Source organism: Nerophis ophidion, linkage group LG02 (assembly GCF_033978795.1).
Source record: "Nerophis ophidion isolate RoL-2023_Sa linkage group LG02, RoL_Noph_v1.0, whole genome shotgun sequence".
NCBI classification, from domain to species: Eukaryota; Metazoa; Chordata; class Actinopteri; order Syngnathiformes; family Syngnathidae; genus Nerophis; species Nerophis ophidion.
In genome coordinates this window covers 69,455,103-69,478,677 of record NC_084612.1, presented here as the reverse complement: position 1 = coordinate 69,478,677, position 23,575 = coordinate 69,455,103, and positions in this window count along the sequence as shown.

The window sequence follows — 23,575 nt, the reverse complement described above, 5'->3', positions numbered from 1 at the left end:
AGTGTGTATAAGAGCATTTCAGTAGTGTGTATCAGTGGGTTTCAATAGTGTGTATAAGAGTTTTTCAGTAGTGTGTATAAGAGACATTTAAGTAGTGTGTATACGAGCATTTCAGTAGTGTGCATTAGAGTGTTTCAGTAGTGTGTATAAGAGTTTTTCAGTAATGTGTGAGAGAGAAAAACGTTTCAGTTGTTAATGTGAGAGCATTTCAGTAGTGTGTAGAAGAAGTGAAGTGAAGTGAATTATATTTATATAGCGCTTTTCTCTAGTGACTCAAAGCGCTTTACATAGTGAAACCCAATACCTAAGTTACATTTAAACCATTGTGGGTGGCACTGGGAGCAGGTGGGTAAAGTGTCTTGCCCAAGGACACAACGGCAGTGACTAGGATGGTGGAAGCGGGAATCGAACCTGCAACCCTCAAGTTGCTGGCACGGCCACTCTACCAACCGAGCTATGCCGCCCCAAACACTCTTCGACGAGAAGAGTGTTTCAGTAGTGTTCGTGAGTGACAATTCAGTTGTTAATGTGAGAGCATTTTAGTAGTGTGTATAAGAGTGTTTCAGTAGTGTGTATCGGGGTGTTTCAATAGTGTGTATAAGAGTTTTTCAGTAGTGTGTATCGGAGTCTTTCAGTAGTGTACGTGAGAGACAATTCAGTTGTTAATGTGAGAGCATTTTAGTAGTGTGTATAAGAGTGTTTCAGTAGTGTGTATCGGAGTGTTTCAATAGTGTGTATAAGAGTTTTTCAGTAGTGTGTATCGGAGTCTTTCAGTAGTGTACGTGAGAGACAATTCAGTTGTTAATGTGAGAGCATTTTAGTAGTGTGTATAAGAGTGTTTCAGTAGTGTGTATCGGGGTGTTTCAATAGTGTGTATAAGAGTTTTTCAGTAGTGTGTATAAGAGTGTTTCAGTAGTGTGCGTGAGAGACAATTCAGTTGTTAATGTGAGAGCATTTCAGTAGTGTGTATAAGAGACATTTCAGTAGTGTGTATCAGAGTGTTTCAGTAGTGTGTATAAGAGTGTTTCAATAGTGTGTATAATAGTTTTTCAGTAGTGTGTATAAGAACATTTCAGTAGTGTGTATCAGAGTGTTTCAGTAGTGTGTATAAGAGTGTTTCAGTAGTGTGTGTGAGAGACAATTCAGTTGGTAATGTGAGAGCATTTCAGTAGTGTGTATAAGAGTGTTTCAGAAGTGTTTATAAGAGTGTTTCAATAGTATGTATAAGAGTTTTTCAGTAGTGTGTATAAGAGCATTTCAGGAGTGTGTATCACAGTGTTTCAGTAGTGTGTATAAGAGGGTTTCAGGAGTGTGTGTGAGAGACAATTCAGTTGTTACTGTGAGAGCATTACAGTAGTGTGTATAAGAGTGTTTCAGTAGTGTGTATAAGAGTTTTTCAGTAGTGTGTCCGAGAGAAAAACATTTCAGTTGTTTATGTGAGAGCATTTCAATAGTGTATGTAAGAGGTAATTCTGAATAATGGGACCGCAAATGGGACAAGCAGTAGAAAATGGATGGATGGATGTCACACACACTAGATATGGTGAAATTTGTCCTCTGCATTCAACCCATCCCTTTGCTCAGCCCCTGGGAGGGGAGGGGAGCAGTGAGCAGCAGACAAATTACTGTCTAGATAGTTAGATAGATCTGACTTTAAAAAGCACACATTTCCACATGCGGAGAACAAAGAAAAGCCGGACCTTTTTCATGACATCTGACTGACAGCCAAAAGCAGCAGTTATGTGCGTGCATGTGTCTTTGCAGGCGTGCTCCTTTTGGCATTTCACTTTACGACCATTCTTCGGATGCCGCACCTGCATTGTTGCCTTGCGTGCGCCAGTGTGTGTGTGTGTTGGCCGGCACCGACTTAAGTGGGAGTTTCTGACCGCCATCGTCGTTATGTTTTTAAAAAAATATTTTTTCAATTTATTGCCAGGAGAACAGACAGCTGTTTGTGAGACGGCGTGAACACCTGAAAGACAAAACAAGTTTTCTCCTGTCAAGAGAAAGCAGTAATTGTCCTCACTTTTTCTCACAACATCGTCAGGATGTGCGGCCGCGCTTCACTCCGCTCCTTCTTTTTAATTTTTTTTTTGGGGAAGTAAACACTCCCGTTCCCTGTTCTCCACCCATGAATTTAGTTAATAAATACCTTCATTTTTTTTAATCCCGGAAATACAAGCCTCGCCGCATGCGTAACACAGCAATTTGGAGCCAAATAACAAGTACTAAAACGTGTGTGCAAACCATAAAATTGTCTGTATTGTCAATGGGTGTGTTTCCTGTAATCGGCTGCTTGTACGATTTAATGACAAATGACCAACCGGCATAGCTCGGTTGGTAGAGCGGCCGTGCCAGCAACTTGAGGGTTGCAGGTTCGATTCCCGCTTCCGCCATCCTACCCACTGCCGTTGTGTCCTTGGGCAAGACACTTTACCCACCTGCTCCCAGTGCCACCCACACTGGTTTAAATGTAACTTAGATATTGGGTTTCACTATTTAAAGCGCTTTGAGTCAATAGAGAAAAGCGCTCTATAAATATAATTCACTTCTCCGTTCCAAACAGGCTAACCTCCGTCAAGCTCCAAGGACAGAGCTACGAACTATGAGAGACAGGGCTTTCTGCTCCGCTGCTCCCAGTCCGTGGAACGCTCTCCCTGACCACCTGAGGGCACCACAGACTGTGGATGGTTTTAAAAAAAGGCTTAAAAACCCATCTTTTAAAAAAAAAAAGCCTTTTTATAGATATGCATGCTAGTTCTAGCTATTGGGCTGTTTCTAGTTTTATATATAATTAATTTTTATTATCACTAATGTGGAGTGAATTATATTTATTTTTCATATAGCGCTTTTCTCGAGTGACTCGAAGCGCTTTACATAGTGAAACCCAATATCTAAGTTACATTTAAACCAGTGTGGGTGGCACTGGGAGCAGGTGGGTAAAGTGTCTTGCCCAAGGACACAACGGCAGTGACTAGGATGGCGGAAGCGGGAATCGAACCTTCAACCCTCAAGTTGCTAGCACGGCCACTCTACCAACCGAGCTATACCGCCCTAATGTTATTATTATTATTATTTTTTTTACACTGTGGCACTTTGAGGTTGTTTGCTCAAGGTAAAGTGCTTTTTTACATCCATCCATCCATTTTCTACCGCTTATTCCCTTTCGGGGTCGCGGGGGGCGCTGGCGCCTATCTCAGCTACAATATTATTAAATGAGGATTTTGAGTGTAATATCAACAGTCACCATGGAGACATCCATCCATCCACCTGCTTCAGCTTACCCGAGGTCGTGTCGCGGGGGCAGCAGCCTAAGCAGGGAAGCCCAGACTTCCCTCAGGGGATCCCGAGGCATTCCCAGGACAGCCCGGAGACATAGTCTTCTCAACGTGTCCTGGGTCTTCCCTACAGGTCGGACGTGCCCGAAACACCTCCCTAGGGAGGCGTTCGGGTGGCATCCTGACCAGATGCCCGAACCACCTCATCTGACTCCTCTCGATGTGGAGGAGCAGCGGCTTTACTTTGAGCTCCTCCCGGATGACAGAGCTTACCACCCTAAGCGAGAGTGCCACCACTGGGGGAAGAAACTCATTTCGCCCGCTTGTATCCGTCATTCTGTCCTCTCGGTCATGACCCAAAGCTCATGACCATAGGTGAGGATGGGAACGTAGATCGACCAGAAAATTAAGAGCTTTGCCTTCCGGCTCAGCTCCTTGTTCACCACAACGGATCGATACAGCATTACAGAAGATGCCGCCTGTCGACCTCACAAGCCATGGAGACATTCATTTCCCATTATATGTCGCTTTATATTTTGTTTATATGGATCTAGGGTTGTACGGTAAACCGCTATTAGTACGGTATCGCCATACTAATTAATCATATTCGGTACTATATCGCCTCTGAAAAGTACCGGTGCGCCTTTGTCCCCCCCCCCCCCTGTAGTTGTCAAGTCGTGACATTTTACAGTCATAGATTTTACATCACCTGCATCCAATTTCATACTTTGGACACGCTGTTCAGCACGTGTTATCTCAAACTATGGCACAAGGGCTCTATCTGGTGGTGCGCCAAAATATTGGATTCCTTATTTAATTACAGTTGCTTGCTGCAGGGTTTCTTCTCCTGGGATGCAGACGGACTATTCCGGACCAGGCGTGAAGGTAGGAACATATTTATTGATCTAACTACAAACAAACATAAACTACGGCGTGGAACAAACACAAAACTGTGGCATGAAACAAACAACATAAACTATGGCTGGGAACAAACAAGAAACTTGTGGCAAGAAATAAACACGACTTACGTGGACACGGCACAAATCGAGCACCATGAACTGTAGTATCGCGTGGACACAAGCAATAACGCCAGGCCGACTGACTGGCAAAGACAGGCTTAAACAAGGGTCTTGATTAGAAACAGGTACGCGGTCCGAACACCAGAGGCAGGTGAAAATCACAAGTGGGCATGGTAACCAAACAAAACAAGGGAGTGCAAACAGGAACTACAAGAGTCCAAAAAAATAACAAAATATAACAAAAAGATAATCCAGACCACAGATCATGACACCACTTGAGTTTATATTGAGTTTATAAACATAATATAATTAAATAAAAAACGAAACAAGATGTGATGCCAAAAAATATCGACGTCAACATAGTAGTATCCTCTAGATACGCCCTTGTACTTGGTATCATTACAATGGATGTTTGGTGTAGATCCACCCATGGCGTTTTTTTTACATTTTGACACCGGTGAGCGATTCCTCGTCCTGCAGGGATGATACTTCTAAGAAACATACTTTAGCCGCTAGCTAGCTAGCCATGTCTTAAAGCACCTTTCCCTGAGGGTGTGAGAGACATTTCAGTTGTTTATGTGAGAGCATTTCAGTAGTGTGTATAAGAGTGTTTCAGTAGTGTGTGTGAGAACATTTCTGTAATGTGTATAAGAGTGTTTCAGTAGTGTATGTGAGAGACATTTCAGTTGTTAATGTGAGAGCATTTCAGTAGTGTGTATCAGAGTATTTCAGTTGTGTGCATGAGAGTTTCAGTAGTGTGTGTAACAGTTTTTCAGTAGTGTGTGTGAGAGAAAAACATTTCAGTTGTTTATGTGAGAGCATTTCAGTAGTGTGTATAAGAGTGTTTCAGTAGTGTGTGTGAGAGACAATTCAGTTGTTAATGTGAGAGCATTTCAGTAGTGTGTATAAGAGTGTTTCAATAGTGTGTATAAGAGTTTTTCGCGTGGACACAAGCAATAATGCCAGGCCGACTGACTGGCAAAGACATGCTTAAACAAGGGTCTTGATTAGAAACAGGTACGTGGTCCAAACACCAGAGGCAGGTGAAAATCACAAGTGGGCATGGTAACCAAACAAAACAAGGGAGTGCAAACAGGAACTAAAAGAGTCCAAAAACTAACAAAATATAACAAAAAGATAATCCAGACCACAGATCATGACACCAGGGACATATTTATTGAGTTTATAAACATAATATAAATTAAAAAAATAAACGAAAGAAGATGTAGTGACGCCAAAAAATATCGATGTCAACATAGGTACGCCCTTGTACTTGGTATAATTGGATGTTTATACCATGTTTGGTGTAGATCCACCCATGGCGTTTGTTTACATCTTGACACCGGTGAGCTATTCCTCGTCCAGGGATGATACTTCTAGGAAACATACTTTAGCCGCTAGCTAGCTAGCCATGTCTTAAAGCACCTCTTCCTGAGGGCGTTTCAGTGTTATAACTTCACCTTTATCATTAGTTTTTAAGCCAAAATGCATCCGTTCTCCCTTTTCTGTCTACACACTTTGTCTGCTTGTATGTACTCCGTGATTGTGCGCTGCCGAACATGCTCGACTGCTCGTAAACAAGCAATGTGACGACGACGGGGCCGGGGGAGTGGACCGATTTTTTTCAGTGGCGGTATAGTACCGAATATGATTCATTAGTATCGCAGTACTATATTAATATCAGTATATCGCACAACTCTAGCCCTGTGGTGCACTCACAGTTGGAGAGTTACAAAACCACTTAACTTTAAAAGGCCATTTTGATACAATAATTCGGAATAAAAAAATGTAATCCACCTTGCCTTGTTAAACTTTAAAAGACATGGGGGGTCGGAGAGAGGAGGCAGTGTGAATACTTCCTGAATGGTTCAAACTACACAAACAACAACAGCAGTCGCCACGACGCAATGTTTTAACTTACCTATGTAAATATTTGGCGCCAGAAACCATTATTAAAATTTTCAAGAGTCTCATTAACTTGGCCAATTAATTGCCCGGATATCTGAACTGCCTTTTGACATTTAGATTTAAATGGTGGCTTCACTGAATACAAAATGACTCTAATTTAACTTGGCATCTTAACCTTGGTGTGTTTCTTAAGGTTGGGCGTGGAATTTGTGAATGCCAATATTTCCATGACTCATGACAGGCGGTTAATCCGGTACATGGAGTAATCTTTTTACACCAAGGTACAAAAAAACACTCTTGCGGATACGGCGGCGGTTACGCAACATCGCCACTGTCCTGATGCGCTCAGTGTTGCTATGGCGACGGACAGGCGTCAACAACTCAACTCTTATTTTGGAGTAACGAAGATTGTTCAGGGAAATGTAAAAGTGCTCATTCTATTTTGGAGAATATGTGTAATATGTGGACTGGACTCTCATTATTATGTTAGATCCACTAAGGACTGGACTCTCACTATCATGTTGGATCCAATATGGACTGGACTCTCACTATTATTTTAGATCCACTATGGACTGGACGCTCACCTTTTTGTTGGATCTACTATGGACTGGATTCTCACTATTATGTTGGATCCACTATGGACTGGACTCTCACTATTATGTTAGATCCACTATGGACTGGACTCTCACTATTATGTTAGATCCACTATGGACTGGACTCCCACAATTATGTTAGATCCACTATGGACTGGACCCTCACTATTATGTTAGATCCACTATGGACTGGACTCTCACTATTATGTTAGATCCACTATGGACTGGACTCTCACTATTATGTTAGATCCACTATGGACTGGACTCCCATGATTATGTTAGATCCACTATGGACTGGACTGTCACTATTATGTTAGATCCACTATGGACTGGACTCTCACTATTATGTTGGATCCAGTATGGACTGGACTCTTGTTATTATGTTAGATCCACTATGTACTGAACTCTCATTATTATTCTAGATCCACTACAGACTGGACTCTCACTATCATGTTAGATCCACTATGGACTGGACTCTCACTATTATGTTGGATCCATTTTGGACTGTACCCTCACTATTATGTTAGATCCAATATGGACTGGACTCTTACTATTATGTTAGATCCACTATGGACTAGACTCTCACTGTTATGTTAGATCCACTATGGACTGGACTCTCACTATTATGTTGGATCCACTATGGACTAAACTCTCACTATTATGTTAGATCCACTATGGACTGGACTCTCACCATTATGTTAGATCCACTATGGACTGGACTCTCACTATTATTCTAGATCCAATACAGACTGGACTCTCACTATCATGTTAGACCCATTATGGACTGGACTCTCACCATTATGTTGAATCCACTATGGACTGGACTCCCACGATTATGTTAGATCCACTATGGACTGGACTCTCACTATCATGTTAGATCCACTAAGGACTGGACTCTCACTATTATGTTTGATCCTCAATGGACTGGACTCCAACGATTATTTTAGATCCACTATGGACTGGACTCTCAATATTATGTTAGATCCACTATGGACTGGACTCTCACTGTTTTGTTAGATCCACTATGGACTGGACTCTCACAATTATGTTAGATCCATTATGGACAGGACTCTCACTATTATGTTGGATCCACAATGGACTGGACTCCCACGATTATGTTAGATCCACTATGGACTGGACTCTCATTATTATGTTAGATCCACTATGGACTGGACTCTCACTGTTATGTTGGATCCACTATGGACTGGACTCCCACTATTATGTTAGATCCACAATGGACTGGACTCCAACGATTATTTTAGATCCACTATGGACTGGACTCTCAATATTATGTTAGATCCACTATGGACTGGACTCTCACTGTTATGTTAGATCCACTATGGACTGGACTCTCACAATTATGTTAGATCCATTATGGACTGGACTCTCACTATTATGTTGGATCCACAATGGACTGGACTCCCACGATTATGTTAGATCCACTATGGACTGGACTCTCATTATTATGTTAGATCCACTATGGACTGGACTCTCACTGTTATGTTAGATCCATAATGGACTGGACTCTCATTATTATGTTAGATCCACTATGGACTGGACTCTCACTATTATGTTGGATCCACTATGGACTGGACTCCCACGATTATGTTAGATCCACTATGGACTGGACTCTCAGTATTATTTTAGATCCACTATGGACTGGACTCTCACTATTATGTTAGATCCACTATAGACTGGACTCCCACAATTATGTTAGATCCACTATGGACTGGACTCTCATTATTATGTTAGATCCACTATGGACTGGACTCTCACTGTTATGTTAGATCCACTATGGACTGGACTTTCACAATTGTGTCGGATCCATAATGGACTGGACTCCCACGATTATGTTAGATCCACTATGGACTGGACTCTCACTATTATGTTAGATCCACTATGGACTGGACGCTCACCTTTTTGTTGAATCTACTATGGACTGGATTCTCACTGTTATGTTGGATCCACTATGGATTGGACTCTCACTATTATGTTAGATCCACTATGGACTGGACTCTCACTATTATGTTAGATCCACTATGGACTGGACTCTCAATATAATGTTAGATCCACTATGGACTGGACTCCCACGATTATTTTAGATCTCCATGGACTGGACTCTCACTATTATGTTGGATCCACTATGGACTGGACTCTCACTATTATGTTAGATCCACTATGGACTGGACTCCCACGATTATGTTGGATCCACTATGGACTGGACTCTCACTATTATGTTGGATCCATTTTGGACTGTACCCTCACTATTATGTTAGATCCAATATGGACTGGACTCTCACTATTATGTTAGATCCACTATGGACTGGACTCTCACTATTATGTTGGATCCACTATGGACTAAACTCTCACTATTATGTTAGATCCACTATGGACTGGACTCCCACAATTATGTTAGATACACTATGAACTGGACTCTCACTATTATGTTAGATCCACTATGGACTGAACTCTCACTATTATGTTAGATCCACTATGGACTGGACTCCCACGATTATGTTAGATCCACTATGGACTGGACTCTCACTATTATGTTCGATCCACTATGGACTGGACTCCCACGATTATCTTAGATCCACTATGGATTGGACTCTCACTATTATGTTTGATCCACTATGGACTGGACTTTCATTATTATGTTATATCCACTATGGACTTGACTTTCACTATTATGTTAGATCCACTATGGACTGGACTCTCACTATTATGTTAGATCCACTATGGACTGGACTCTCACAATTATGTTAGATCCACTATGGACTGGACTCTTACTATTATGTTGGATCCACAATGGACTGGACTCCCACGATTATTTTAGATCCACTATGGACTGGACTCTCACTATTATGTTAGATCCACTATGGACTGAGCTCTCACTATTATGTTAGATCCACTATGGACTGGACGCTCACCTTTTTGTTGGATCTACTATGGACTGGATTCTCACTGTTATGTTGGATCCACTATGGACTGGACTCTCACTATTATGTTAGATCCACTATGGACTGGACTCTCACTATTATGTTAGATCCACTATGGACTGGACTCCCACAATTATGTTAGATCCACAATGGACTGGACTCTCACCTTTTTGTTGGATCCACTATGGACTGGACTCTCACTATTATGTTAGATCCACTATGGACTGGACTCTCACTATTATGTTAGATCCACTATGGACTGGACTCTCAATATAATGTTAGATCCACTATGGACTGGACTCCCACAATTATTTTTGATCGCCTATGGACTGGACTCTCACTGTTATGTTAGATCCACAATGGACTGGACTCTCACTATTATGTTAGATCCACTATGGACTGGACTCTCACTATTATGTTAGATCCACTATGGACTGGACTCCCACGATTATGTTGGATCCACTATGGACTGGACTCTCACTATTATGTTGGATCCATTTTGGACTGTACCCTCACTATTATGTTAGATCCAATATGGACTGGACTCTTACTATTATGTTAGATCCACTATGGACTGGACTCTCACTATTATGTTAGATCCACTATGGACTGGACTCTCACTATTATGTTGGATCCATTTTGGACTGTACCCTCACTATTATGTTAGATCCAATATGGACTGGACTCTTACTAGTATGTTAGATCCACTATGGACTGGACTCTCACTATTATGTTGGATCCACTATGGACTAAACTCTCACTATTATGTTAGATCCACTATGGACTGGACTCCCACAATTATGTTAGATCCACTATGAACTAGACTCTCACTATTATGTTAGATCCACTATGGACTGGACTCTCACTATTATGTTAGATCCACTATGGACTGGACTCCCACGATTATGTTAGATCCACTATGGACTGGACTCTCAATATTATGTTAGATCCACTATGGACTGGACTCCCACGATTATCTTAGATCCACTATGGATTGGACTCTCACTATTATGTTTGATCCACTATGGACTGGACTTTCATTATTATGTTATATCCACTATGGACTTGACTTTCACTATTATGTTAGATCCACTATGGACTGGACTCTCACTATTATGTCGGATCCACTATAGACTGGACTCTCACGTTGATGTTAGATCCACTATGGACTGGACTCTCACTATTACGTTAGATCCACTATGGACTGGACTCTCATTATTATGTTGAATCCACTATGGACTGGACTCTCACACTATTATTTTAGAACCACTGTGGACTGGACTCTCACTATTATGTTAGATCCACTATGGACTGGACTTTCACTATTATGTTAGATCCACTATGGACTGGACTTTCACAATATTATGTGAGACCCACTCGACGTCCATTGCATCCGGTGTCCCCAAGAGGGGGGGTCTCCCACATCTGCGGTCCTCTCCAAGGTTTCTCATAGTCAATCATATTGACATCGCACTGGGATGTGAGTTGTCCAGACTTGTAATATATATATATATATATATATATATATGTATATATATATATATATATATATATATATATATCCATCCATCCATTTTCTACCGCTTATTCCCTTTTGGGGTCGCGGGGGGCGCTGGCGCCTATCTCAGCTACAATCGGGCGGAAGGCGGGGTACACCCTGGACAAGTCGCCACCTCATCGCAGGGCCAACACAGATAGACAGACAACATTCACACTCACATTCACACACTAGGGCCAATTTAGTGTTGCCAATCAACCTATCCCCAGGTGCATGTCTTTGGAATATATATATATATATATATATATATATATATATATATATATATATATATATATATAGCCCGGCCCCCAGCCAAATTGTTTTAACCCAATAAGGCCTCTGAGTCAAAAAGTTTGGGGACCCCTGCTCTAACCACTAGACCCCCGAGTTGGAAGAGCAATGTGAGGATGAGGAGGAGGGCATGGACGCACATAAACATCCCGCGGGCATCGGGAGTCATCCTGGGAATATTTCTCTTTGCTGGTAATGCAAAGAGGCAGCCAACCACTAATCGGCCTTCAGCTATTTGCCCTGGATTTTTCCCGATGGAGGGATTGAGAGGGAACAGCGAGTCGGGAGGCGGAAATGGATGGAGCGGCAAAGTCAGGTGTGTAGACGGAGAGGAAAGAAGGACGGTGCTTGTCTGTCATTTTTTTTTGCATATAGCAGTGTTTTTAACCTTTTTTTGCGTTGAAAAAAATTCAGAAGCACTCCACCAGCAGAAATCATTAAAAAACAAAACTCAGTTGACAGTAAAAAGTCGTCTTTGCAATTGTTGGAAATGACTTTAAAGCATAACCAAGCATGCGTCAATATAGCTCTTGTCTCAAAGTAGGTGTACTGTCACCACCTGTCACATCCCACCCTGACTTATTTAGAGGTTTTTTTTGCTGTTTTCCTGTGTGTAGTGTTTTAGTTCTTGTCTTGTGCTCCTAATTTGGTGGCTTTTTCTCTTCTCTTGGTATTCTCCTGTGAAGTGAAGTGAATTATATTTATATAGCGCTTTTCTCAAGTGACTCAAAGCGCTTTACATAGTGACACCCAATATCTAAGTTACATTTAAACCAGTGTGGGTGGCACTGGGAGCAGGTGGGTGAAGTGTCTTGCCCAAGGACACAACGGCAGTAACTAGGATGGCACAAGCGGGAATCGAACCTGCAACCCTCAAGTTGCTGGCACGGCCACTCTACCAACCGAGCTATGCCGCCCTGTAGCAGTTTCATGTCTTCCTTTTGAGCGATATTTGTTTGAGCAATCAAGAATGTTTCAGTTGTTTTTATCCTTCTTTGTGGGGACATTGTTGATGGTCATATCAAGTTCAGATGTACACTTTGCGCCGCAGTAAGTCTTTGCTGTCGTCCAGCATTCTGTTTTTGTTTACTTTGTAGCCAGTTCAGTTTTAGTTTCGTTCTGCGGAGCCTTCAGCAATCAATAATATTTCAGTTGTTTGTATCTTTCTTTGTGAGGACATTGTTTTTTAATATTTTTTATTTTATTTTTATTTTTTTGTTTTTTTGTCCTGTCCAGCTTCTCAGGCAAATCATATAGTTGATGTACAAATTGACTTCAACAACAACAACAACAACAACCACAACAACAACAACAACAACAACAACAACAACAACAACAACAACAACAGCAACAACAACAAGGGGCGGCATAGCTCGGTTGGTAGAGTGGCCGTGCCAGCAACTTGAGGGTTGCAGGTTCGAATCCCGCTTCTGCCATGTCCTAGTCACTGCCGTTGAAGTGAATTATATTTATATAGCGCTTTTCTCTAGCTACTCAAAGCGCTTTACATAGTGAAACCCAATATCTAAGTTACATTTAAACCAGTGTGGGTGGCACTGGGAGCAGGTGGGTAAAGTGTCTTGCCCAAGGACACAACGGCATTGACTAGGATGGCGGAAGCGGGAATCGAACCTGCAACCCTCAAGTTGTGTCCTTGGGCAAGACACTTTACCCACCTGCTCCCAGTGGCCACCCACACTGGTTTAAAAAAATGTAACTTACATATTGGGTTTCACTATGTAAAGCGCTTTGAGTCACTAGAGAAAAGCGCTATATAAATATAATTCACTTCACAATTCACTTCACAACAACAAATATGATGGTAAAAGTGATAGCAAAGAAGCAGTTAGGGAAATAAATAATAATACATAAATGACAATGAGCATTATTACACTACAAATGGAACTATACCAATAGAAATAGCACTATTGATAATGAATAACAATAATAATTTACCTCTTTTATCAACAATACAATTGTTTCAAATGCAACAATACATATATGTAATGATAAATTGAAATAGAAAAAAAAAGCAGATAAATGGAGGGGCGGAAAGACAAGCCAGCTTTAATAACCTTGTAGATTGTTATATTAACATTAGGTTAAGAGTGTTTCAATAGTGTGTATAAGAGTTTTTCAGTAGTGTGTATAAGAGCATTTCAGTAGTGTGTATCAGAGTGTTTCAGTAGTGTGTATAACAGTTTTTCAGTAGTGTGTGTGAGAGAAAAACATTTCAATTGTTTATGTGAGAGCATTTCAATAGGGCGGGGGTTGGCAACCCGCGGCTCGAAAGCTCTCTGGAGCTTTTTCAAAAATGTACGAATAATGGAAAAAGATCAAGGGAAAAAATATATTTTGTGTTTTAATATGGTTTCCGTCAGAGGACAAACATGACACAAACCTCTCCTAATTGCTATAAAGCAAACTGTTTGATTTAAACATGCTTCATCGATTCGAGTACTTGGCGAGCACCGTTTGGTCCTACTAATTTTGGCGGTCCTTGAACTCACCGTGGTTTGTTTACATGTATAACTTTCTCCGACTTTCTAAGACGTGATTTATGCCACTTCTTTTTCTGTCTCATTTTGTCCACCGAACTTTTAACGTTGTGCATGAATGCACAAAGGTGAGTTTTGTTGACGTTATTGACTTATGTGGAGTGCTAATCCGACATATTTGGTCACTACATGACTGCAAGCTAATCGATGCTAACATGCTATTTAGGCTAGCTATAAGTACATATTGCATCATTATGCCTCATTTGTAGCTATATTTGAGCTCATTTAGTTTCCTTTAAGTCCTCTTAATTCAATTTATATCTCATGACACACTATCTTTATCTAATATGGCTTTGAAATTAGTTTTGCGGCTCCAGACAGATTTGTTATTGAATTTTTGTTCCAATATGGCTCTTTCAACATTTTGGGTTGCCGACCCCTGCCCGAAGGCAACGCCATTAATATATGTTTGATGAAACGTGATTATATGCACGAGTGTATGTATGTATATGTACTTGTATATGTAGAGTATATGTATGTTTGTACAGTGAGTGTATATGTACAGTATGTGTATATGTATGTTTGTACAGTAAATGTATATATTTTGGGGATATTGTTGATTGTCATGTCATGTTCGGATGTACATTGTGGACGCCGTCTTTGCTTCCACAGTAAGTCTTTGCTGTCGTCCAGCATTCTGTTTTTGTTGACTTTGTAGCCAGTTCATATTTAGTTTCGTTCTGCATAGCCTTTCCTTAGCTTCAATGCCCTTTTCTTAGAGACACTCACCTTTTTGTTTATTATTGTTTTAAGCAATAAATACCTTTTTTACCTGCACCCTGCCTCCCGCTGATTCTGACATCTACAAAGCAATTAGCTACCGACTGCCACCTGCTGATATGGAAAAGTATTACACGGTTACGCTGCCGAACTCCAGACTATAATTACTGATTTGCAAAAAAATATTTTCAACCCAAGTAGGTGAAATTAGATAACACCAGACTGGATCTCACGGCCGCGGCACAGTGGTTGAAAAACACCAGTATAGACAACCTATAGAGGTGGGGGGGCGGGGCCTGAAGCGGGGTGATGAGGCGTGTTGGAAATGTTGTGTTTTGCTAGGCCTGTGAGGCAATCGGAGGTAGGCTGATTGAGATTGTGTGTGTGTTCATATGTGTGTGTGTTCATATGTGTGTGTGTGTGTGTGGCCCCTCCCCTTCAGGCCATGCGGCATCTCTCAGCATCTCGCCTGATTGGAAGTGAATGGCGGCGTGCCGCGTGGGTCCATCGTGGCCAAATGACTTGTGACACTCGTCGCCTTGTTCTCTGACGTCTGAGGAGACAAGGCGACACACACACACGCACACGCACACACACACACACGCACACACACACACACACACACTCACACACACACACACACACATGCTAAGAAACACATGTAAAATTAATAGTCATGTTTAACATATTCTTTATTTACTGAGAGAGAAACCACTTGGTGGTTCTGTTTGCTCTCATGTACTTTCATGTACGTGTTTGCCCCACATGTGTTTCGCCTTAACATCTCTGACCTCAACCGGCAGAGGCCCCCGGGGGCAGAAGAAGAAAAAAAAAAAAAAGACACCCACATACTGCACAGATCTGTCTGCGTTTGAAATGTTGCAGCGTGCATGCGTGCGACGGCCTTAGCGGTTCCCACCACCCGGTCGCCAGGGCGCTCGGTGTGTACATTTGGGCGGCTTCGGAACTCTTTGTCATCGTGTCACATGCAGTCTGCTCAACGTGGCGCCCGTCCTTGCCTTTGGGCCGCCCGCCGCCAAGATATGCACTTGGTTTGACTCGCACCATGTTCTCGAGCTGCATCTCAAAAAAACGCCGGGATCGGGACGGAAGGCGAGGAAATCCGAGCGTTGTTGGTAAATTTACTGTTAATTATTAAAAAAAACATCTTCCGTGAGAGAAGTTTATTGATTTGTATTTTAGTATTGGCCTAACATATAATGCAGTGGTTCTCAACCTTTTTTCAGTGATGTACCCCCTGTGAACATTTTTTTAACTCAAGTACCCCCTAACCAGAGCAAAGCATTTTTGGTTGTAAAACAAGAGGTAAAGAAGTAAAATACAGCACTATGTCATAATTTTCTGATTTATTCAATCCAATCAATCCAATCCACTGCGTTCAAAAGACTCCGGCTTATTAGTGATTCCTAGAGCCCAAAAAAAGTCTGCGGGCTATAGAGCGTTTTCCGTTCGGGCTCCAGTACTCTGGAATGCCCTCCCGGTAACAGTTCGAGATGCTACCTCAGTAGAAGCATTTAAGTCTCACCTTAAAACTCATCTGTATACTCTAGCCTTTAAATAGACCTCTTTTTTAGACCAGTTGATCTGCCGCTTCTTTTCTTTCTCCTATATCCCCCCCTCCCTTGTGGAGGGGGTCCGGTCCGATGACCATGGATGAAGTACTGGCTGTCCAGAGTCGAGACCCAGGATGGACCGCTCGTCGGGACCCAGGATGGACCGCTCGCCTGTATCGGTTGGGGACATCTCTACGCTGCTGATCCGCCTCCGCTTGAGATGGTTTCCTGTGGACGGGACTCTCGCTGCTGTTTTGGATCCGCTTTGAACTGAACTCTCGCGGCTGTGTTGGAGCCATTATGGATCGAACTTTCACAGTATCATGTTAGACCCGCTCGACATCCATTGCTTTCGGTCCCCTAGAGGGGGGCGGGGGGGGGGGGGGGGTTGCCCACTTCTGAGGTCCTCTCCAAGGTTTCTCATAGTCAGCATTATCACTGGCGTCCAACTGGATGTGAATTCTCCCTGCCCACTGGGTGTGAGTTTTCCTTGCCCTTTTGTGGGTTCTTCCGAGGATGTTGTAGTCGTAATGATTTGTGCAGTCCTTTGAGACATTTGGGATTTGGGGTTATATAAATAAACATTGATTGATTGATTGACTTTATTTTTTATAGCACATTTAAACAACAAAAACTTTTCCAAAGTGCTGCACAGCCATGTTAAAAACAATATTAAAAAACAATATTATGCTCCACCAATGACTGAATAAAAATAAATAAATAAATATAAAACCAATATAAAAACAATATAAACATAATATGATTAAAAACAATTTTAAAGGGTAAAATCAATTAAAACAGTAAGATAGAAATCAAAGTGTATAAAAAACACAGAGGACAGAGGACCACACAACTCACGTAGTTATTAAATTGTATAACAGTGCAAAATATTGCTCATTTGTAGTGGTCTTGCTTGAACTATTTGGAAAAAAAAGATGTAAAAATAACTAAAAACTTGTTGAAAAATAAACAATGATTCAATTATAAATAGAGATTTCTACACATAGAAGTAATCATCAACTTAAAGTGCCCTCTTTGGGGATTGTAATAGAGATCCATCTGGATTCATGAACTTAATTCTAAACATTTCTTCACAAAAAAATAAATCTTTAACATCAATATTTATGGAACATGTCCACAAAAAATCTAGCTGTCAACACTGAATATTGCATTGTTGCATTTCTTTTCAGTTTATGAACGTACATTTATATTTTGAATTGTTGTTATTTTTAGAATATTTAAAAAAAATCTCACGTACCCCTTGGCATACCTTCAAGTACCCCCAGGGGTACACATACCCCCATTTGAGAACCAGTGGTATAATGGATGGTCCCACAACAGAGCTGGGTCTGTTTCAATTCCACTCCACCATCGCTGTGACTGTTTTACTTCCGGTTCACTGACATAGGAAAAAAACCTTTAGCGAGATCTCGCAATTTTTTTTTACTTCCGGTTCACTGACATAGGAAAAAAACCTTTAGCGAGATCTCGCAATTTTTTTTTTCCTATGTCAGTGAACCGGAAGTAAAACAGTCACAGCGACGGTGAACCGGAAGTGAAACAGACAAAACGATGGAGGAGCCTACCCATCATCTGTGGGAGAAGTTTATTGATTTCTATTTTAGTACTGGCCTAACAAATCGTATTAAAGTCCCATAACAGAGCACAGATTTTGGGCATGTTTCACTTCGGGTTCACTGACATAGGAAAAAAACCTTTTGCGAGATCTCGCAATTTTTTTTTTACTTCCGGTTCACTGACATAGGAAAAAAACCTTTAGCGAGATCTCGCAATTTTTTTTTTCCCTATGTCAGTGAACCGGGAGTAAAACAGTCACAGCGACGGTGAACCGGAAGTGAAACAGACAAAACGATGGAGGAGCCTACCCATCATCTGTGGGAGAAGTTTATTGATTTCTATTTTAGTATTGGCCTAACAAATCGTATTAAAGTCCCATAACAGAGCACAGATTTTGGGCATGTTTCACTTCCGGTTCACTGACATAGGAAAAAAACCTTTAGCGAGATCTCGCAATTTTTTTTTAACTTCCGGTTCACTGACATAGAAAAAAAACCTTTAGCGAGATCTCGCAATTTTTTTGTTCCCTATGTCAGTGAACCGGAAGTAAAACAGTCACAGCGACGGTGAACCGGAAGTGAAACAGACAAAACGATGGAGGAGCCTACCCATCATCTGTGGGAGAAGTTAATTGATTTCTATTTTAGTATTGGCCTAACAAATCGTATTAAAGCCCCTTGACAGAGCACAGATTTTGGGCATGTTTCACTTCCGGTTCACTGACATAGGAAAAAAAACGATCTCACAACTCGCAAAAGCATTGCGAGATCTCGCAAAACATCCGTGTCCCTTTAGGGTCTCCGTATTTTTCATATAGGAAGCAGACTTAAAAATAAAATGTCCGATTTTTTTCACCCAAAAAATTCTCTTTCCAAATTTTTCTACAATTTTCTTCCTACTTTTTAAAGAAACCAATGACTACAAATAGAGATACTTCAAATTTGATTTGATCAAAAACTAACTTGAAATGTGTCATGTCTTGGTGATCATGTTTAGTTTGGCTATGTTCTGTTTGGTTTTCGCACTCTGTCAGTTCCTGTTTTTGTACTCCCTCCTTTGTTTCCATTACAACCCATTAGTTTTCACCTGTCCTATGTCACGCACCTGATTCATTTGGACTCGCGCACCTGTTGTTAATGACGTCACCTCCATTTAAGCCTGTAGTTGCCAGGCAGTCAGCCTGGCGACATCACCCTCTACACATCCTTGTTATTCATGCTGATGATCCATGCTGCTCTTTTTCATGCTCTTTCCTCCTTCCAAGTACGTTTTCTTTATTCATGCCATAGTTTGCAAGTTTTGTTTTATTTCCATAGTTTTGCTTTTGTGGTAGTTTTGTTTTCGCCTTTCGTGTGTACCTTTTTTTTGAGTTAAGATTAAAATCATGTTTTTACCTTCGCTTTGCACCACGGGAAAACAAATCACACCGAAATCTACGTCTTGACAAAATGACACTGCACACACTGTGTCTAATATGAAAAAATCCGATACAGGTAACCTATGTGCAAAAAAAAAAAATCGCAATTGACCTTGTGGCGAGACGGAGCCGACGGTCCGACAGAACGGCGAGGAGACGGAGATGGCGAGCGTGCTGGGAGCGACGCCACAAGCTAGATCAGATGCATGAATCGCGCACCTGGATACAATCATGCAATCCTCTAGCACTGTTAAAAGGGGTGGCAGCCAAATCACCATAAATTATTCCCGGGCGCGGTACGGCTGCTGCCCACTGCTCCCCTCACCTCCCAGAGGGTGATCAAGGGTGATGGGTCAAATGCAGAGAATAACTTTGCCACATCTTGTATGTGTGTGACAATCATTGGTACTTTAACTTTAACTTTAGCTGTGAACGTGGGGGAGAGTGGCGTAGAGACGGGAAGGAGCAGGAGTGCAGCTGACGCAGAGCGAGAGAGGAGGAGAGCCGAAGAGCGAGCGAAAAAGCGACCTGGACTGAGGTGTTTATTAAAAATTAGACAAAATCAAATTGCTCGAAGTCATGTCCTTCCTGGGTGGTCCATGGAACCCGCAAGGCGACGGCTTAAGACTGTCACAGACCTGTAGTGTGAACAAGAGCTTAGTAACAACAAGACACATCACAGATTAATTGATGACGCGTATTTACGACGATTTTGCTTGTATTTGACAGTTTGTTCGTTAACGACCCTCCTTTCGCCTCGACGTAAGCGGCGATTTCTGTGTTTTGTTGCTTCTAAGGGCAAACGACATACTTGTCTCTTTCAATGAGTATCACTCGGACAAGCACTATACATGGCTGTCCTTCCCCCTGGCCCACTCCAACCCTTCTCTCTGCACAAAAAAAAAAACAGTGCACTGAGGGTGTCTCCCCATACAAAAAAATAAAAAAATCACTCATTAAAAACTCTGTGATCAAATACGAGGACGCCTTCAACACGTGGTCGTCTGAGCTGGGAGGTCAGCGTCAAAGTCGCGCCATCGTTATCCCCGCGATACCGCCCTGGGTCCTCTATGCACGACGGAACACCGCCAGCCCCGCAGACGAGCTCTGCAAGGATTAATTAACCAATTAGGAGCGGAGAGCCCCTAAAAAGCGTTTAAGGGCCCCCTCGTCATCGTACACACACACACTCAGGGGCTTCAATTATTGAAAGAGGTCGAGCAGTGTTCATCGCTACCCTCTTATTAGGTGAGGGACATTTTAATTCAATTAGGATTATTATCATGATGTCCACTCATATCGCTCCTTCCCCAGAGCGCCTTCCTTATTAAATTTAGGATACCAATCTATTTTGGGGGGGGGGATCATTGTTTTGCTCAAAGCAAAAGTAAAAGTCTTTGTGTCTGCAAATGTACCTAAAGGCAAAGTCTGTGCTGCATGTCTGAATTTTAGCGGGTACGAGCTGTGCAGTCAACTGGACGCCGGGGTTGTTCGACTCATTTGTTTTGGGGGCCACAGTTCAAGAAAGCGAAGAACTGGGACTCCAGACTTCTACCTTCGCTGTTACTTTGTGTATCCGGAGAACCAGCGTCTGCAATAGTAGACATTTGATTTTGGACTATCTATTTTGTCAGAGTTACTGGAGCGCTATGCTGTTTTTAAGCACCTTCTCCAAAATTTGAGTCCCTCACAAGTTTGAGGAACTGAAACTTGCGGGTGGTTGAATAGCCCAAGTAATGAAAATGAGAGGACCTAAAATTAAACCTTTGGAAAACTTCTAGTATAACTAAAAAAGATGACTGGATCTGAAGTAAACAAACACCTCAGTTACCGAAATCATATTAGGGAAAAAAAAATACCAAAAAGGAGAGGACTTAAAGGGGTGCCTTGAGGAACCCCTCAGTTAAGTGAATCACAAGTTTGGACCCCGGTATTCCATGTTTGCTAGCAAGGTCAGAATGCCAATGCGTGGATCTGCCAGTTTGTTTTGGGGACCACAATTCAAGAAAGCTAAGAACTGGGACCCCAGAATTCTACCTTTGCTATTATTTTGTGTACTCCGGAGAACCAGCGTCCGCTATAGTAGACATTTGATTTTGGACTATCTATTTTGTAAGAGTTACAGGAGCGCTATGCTGTTTTTAAGGACATTCTCCAAAATGTGAGACTGTCAGAAGTTTTAGGAACTGAAACTTGCGGGCAGTTGAATAGTCCAAATAATGACAAAGAGTGGACCTAAATGAAACCTTGAAGAACACTTCTAGTACAACTAAAGAAGATGAACAAATGCCTACAGTATCATTACTGCTTATGAAGTAAACAAACACCTCAGTTACATTAATCATATTGGCGAAAAAAAAAATACTAAAAAGGAGAGGACTTAAAGGGGTCCCTTGAGGAACCCCTCAGTTATGTGAAGTTTGGACCCCAGTGATCCTTGTTTGCTAGCAAGGTCAGAATGCCAATGCATGGATCTGCCAGTTTGTTTTGGGGACCACAGTTCAAGAAAGCTAAGAACTGGGGCTCCAGACTTCTACCTTTGCTATTATTTTGTGTATTCCGGAGAACCACCGTCCGCAATAGTAGACTTTTGATTTTGGGCCATATATTTTTTTCAGAGTTACAGGAGAGCTATGCTGTTTTTAGGACTTTTTTTCAAAATGTGAGTCCCTCACAAGTTTTAGGAACTGAAACTTGCGGGCGGTTGAATAGCCCAAATAATGAAAAAGAGAGGACCTACAATGAAACCTTGAGGAACACTTCTAGTGTAACTAGAGAAGTTGAACAAATGACTATCATGACTGCTTATGAAGTAAACAAACCCCTCAGTTACATAAATCATATTGGCGAAGAAATACCAAAAATGAGAGGACTTAAAGGGGTCCCTTGAGGAACCCCTCAGTTATGTGAAGTTTGGACCCCAGTGATCCTTGTTTGCTAGCAAGGTTAGAATGCCAATGCGTGGATCTGCCAGTTTGTTTTGGGGGCCACAGTTCAAGAAAGCTAAGAACTGAGACTCCAGAATTTAACCTTCGCTATTATTTTGTGTATTCCGGAGAAACAGCGTCCGCAATAGTAGACATTTGATTTCGGACTATCTATTTTGTAAGAGTTACAGGGGCGCTATGCTGTTTTTAAGCACCTTCTCCAAAATGTGAGTCTGTCAGAAGTATTAGGAACTGAAACTCACGGGCAGTTGAATAGCCCAAATAATGACTAAGAGAGGACCTAAATGAAACCTTGAGGTACATTTCTAGTATAACTAGAGAAGTTGAACACATGCCTATCATGACTGCTTATGAAGTAAACAAACACCTTAGTCACATAAATTATATTGGCAAAAAAACAAAATACCAAAAAGGAGAGGACTTAAAGGGGTGCCTTGAGGAACCCCTCAGTTATGTGAATCACAAGTTTGGACCCCAGTGTTACATGTTTGCTAGCAAGGTCAGAATGCCAATGCGTGGATCTGCCAGTTTGTTTCGGGGACCACAGTTCAAGAAAGCTAAGAACTGGGACCCCAGAATTCTACCTTCGCTATTATTTTGTGTATCCCGGAGAACCAGCGTCCGCTATAGTAGACATTTGATTTTGGACTATCTATTTTGTAAGAGTTTCAGGAGCGCTATGCTGTTTTTAAGGACCTTCTCCAAAATGTGAGTCTGTCAGATGTTTTAGGAACTGAAACTCACGGGCAGTTGAATAGCCCAAATAATGAAAACGAGAGGATCTAAAATGAAACCTTTGGAACACTTCTAGTATAACTAAAGAAGATGACTGCATCTGAAGTAAACAAACACCTCAGTTACCGAAATCATAATAGTGAAAGAAAATACCAAAAAGGAGAGGACTTAAAGGGGTCCCTTGAGGAACCCCTCAGTTATGTGAAGTTTGGACCCCAGTGATCCTTGTTTGCTAGCAAGGTCAGAATGCCAATGCATGGATCTGCCAGTTTGTTTTGGGGGCCACAGTTCAAGAAAGCTAAGAACTGGGACTCCAGACTTCTACCTTCGCTGTTACTTTGTGTATCCCGGAGGAACCAGCGTCCGCTATAGTAGACATTTGATTTTGGACTATCTATTTTGTAAGAGTTTCAGGAGCGCTATGCTGTTTTTAAGGACCTTCTCCAAAATGTGAGTCTGTCAGAAGTTTTAGGAACT